Source organism: Crocuta crocuta, unplaced genomic scaffold (genome assembly GCF_008692635.1).
Source record: "Crocuta crocuta isolate KB4526 unplaced genomic scaffold, BGI_CrCroc_1.0 scaffold301, whole genome shotgun sequence".
Classification (NCBI taxonomy): domain Eukaryota; kingdom Metazoa; phylum Chordata; class Mammalia; order Carnivora; family Hyaenidae; genus Crocuta; species Crocuta crocuta.
Window position 1 is genome coordinate 1493256 of NW_027527544.1, and position 2836 is coordinate 1496091.

Sequence of the window (2836 nt, forward strand, 5' to 3'; positions counted from 1 at the left end):
TCCATGCTGACAGCGAGGAGCTTGCTTGGGCGTCTCTCTGTCTCTGTCTCTGTCTCTTCTCTCCCTCCTTCCCTCTCTTCCTCCCTCCCTCCTTCCACCTCCCCCATTTGAGCTTTCTCTCTTGCGAAAGAAATAAACTTAAAAAGAAAAGGTGCAAAAGCAATTCAGTAGAGTTTACTGTATCAAGTATACCTCAGTAAAGCTGTTAAAAAAAAAAAAAACCAACCCTGTGTGTTCCTCTCACAGTATTTTTTGTTTAATTTCAGGAATTCCAGGAATTTTAAATGCATGAAGAGGGGCCTTTGGGATTCACAGAAATGGAAAATCATTTGGGATACTGCAGCTGTTCATCTAAGCTTCTTTTTCCAAATTTAGAAACTAGATGAAAAATGTTCTGTTACTTACTCCTCACACAATCAGTGTCCTTACTAAGCATTCAGCACTGGATTTAACATGAGGTCCTAGAGGAAAAAAATAATATGCNTAAAGGCCAAAGTCAATCTCTTAGGTATTGACAGTACTCAGGGACACTGAGGCCCTTGGTTATGGAGCACGAATGATGCAAGTTCCTTGAAATGAAAGGACATTGGGACACTTGAGGGCAGAAGAAGTAGACAGTGGGAGATTTTTTTAGGGAGCCCTAAAAACCAGACTGGTTTGGAAAATCACGGTGGGAGACACCCACGTCCATTTGAGCTTACAGTAAATGACTGGCCTCAAATTGCTAGTGGCCAGTGGTTACCTAGCCATCAGAGCCAGAAATCTGTGGGTGTCTGTCACATACAGTCCAATGAGGGCGAGAGAGAAAATGGCTAGTCAGCCCCCTACAAGGAACAAAGATGTGCGCCAGTTGTTTTGGCGCACAACGATACCTTATATTTGTGCTGCACATTACAAATCACTTCCCCAGGGGAACAGGTGGCCTTGTTCGCATTTGGCAGATGAAAGCAGAGGTGAAGCTAGCCAAGTTCATCCAGCCAGCAGGCGGATAAAGACACCGAGCCTCTCTGCATATACTTTCTTTGGTGAAGTGTCTGTTACAATATTTTGCCTACCCTTGGAGCACCTGGGTGACTCAGTTGGTTAAGCATCTGACTCTTGATTTCGGCTCAGGTCATGATCTCTCAGTTTGTGGGACTGAGCCCTGAGTCGGGCTCCACACTGACACGGAGATTCTCTCTCCCACTCTCTCTGCCCCTCCCCTGCTCACACACATGTGCACACACTCTCTCTCAAGACAGATAAGCATTTAAAAAAATAAAATATTTTGCCTACTTTTTAAATTGGGTTACTTGTTTTCTTATTATTTGGGTTTAGAGAGCTCCTTATATATTCTGGATAAAAGTGCTTTATCACACTATATGTCATTTGTAAATACTTTCTCTAGTCCACGGCTTATCTTTTCATTCCCTTAACTGTGTCTTGAAAAATGTAAGTTTCAAATTTGGATGAAGTACTTTCTTTTAATCTTTTTTTTAATAAAGTTTATTTATTTTTGTGAGAGAGAGAGAAAAAGTGTGTGTGCCATGAGTGGGGGAGGGGCAGAGAAAGAGGGAGAGAGAATCCCAAGGAGGCTCAGCACCACCAGCACGCACAGAGCCCGACTCGGGGCTCCAACTCACGAACCATGAGATCATGACCTGAGCCGGTATCAAGAGTGAGTGACTCAACTGACTGAGCCATCCAAGCGCCCCCTTTTTTAAAAAATCTTTTATAAATCACGCTCTTTCCAATTTTAGCATATGTGGTGCCAAAGCAAGCACAATAGATCATGCTCTTGGTGTCATAGCTCAGAAAATCTTATCTGACTCAAGTGTACCAAAAATTTTTTTCCCGTATCACCAACAAGTCTTACAGGTTTTATATTTTGGTCTATGATTTTGAGTTACCTTTTCTTTTTTATCTTTTTAAAGTTTATTTATTTTTGAGACAGGGAGGTGGGGGGGGGAGAGAGAGAGAGAGAGAGAGAGAGAGAGAAAGAGAGAGAGAGAGAGAGGATGAGCTGGGGAGGGGCAGAGAGAGGGAGGGAGAGAATCCCAAACAGGCTCTGGGCTGTCAGCACAGAGCCCAATGTGGGGCTTAAACTCATAAAACACGAGATCATGACCTGGGCCAAAACCAAGTGTCAGACGCTCGACCAACTGAGCCAGCCAGGCGCCCCTGAGTTACCTTCTCTTTAACAGTCATTGCCATTGATGAAAAGTGAGAGAGGTCTGGGGAAGCAAAGGATGGAGGTGTTGCTTACCTGTAAGCCCTGGCAAATGAACGTGGGACATTCCCAGGACACAGACTCATTCGCTTCTAGGTAGCTGCCGAGAATCAGGGCATGCCCTAGACAGCCTAATACACAGAAAGCTGATCCAGCATTTAATCAGAACACACCCAGCACACACCCTGGGAAGTTAAACTGACATTTCTACTATGCTCTTCCAAACCAGACCCATAGTGGACTGCCCGCAAATGGCCACCAACAATCCCCCCCAACCCCGTACACGATACCACTCTTCCCATTTCCAGAAGTGGAGTCTATCCAGTCTCACTGCCACCTAGGCCTGCTGGGTGATTTGCTTTAACAGGCAGAATGTGACAAAAAGCTTTGCTGTGACAGTTCTGTGCCTAAGCCTTAAGCGTCCTGGCAGCTCTGGCTTTTGTCCCATAAGGAGCTATCTGCGGGGAAAGAAGCCCATTTACTCTGCTGGAGAGAAAGGCAAACGGAGAGACAGAGAAGATGTAGAGAACAGGGGACTTGCAGAGGGGCAGAGAGGGAGGCCCCGCCCCCTCAGCCGGTCCAGTCATCCCAGAGGAAGTGCGGACATGTGAGTGGGGCCACCTTGGG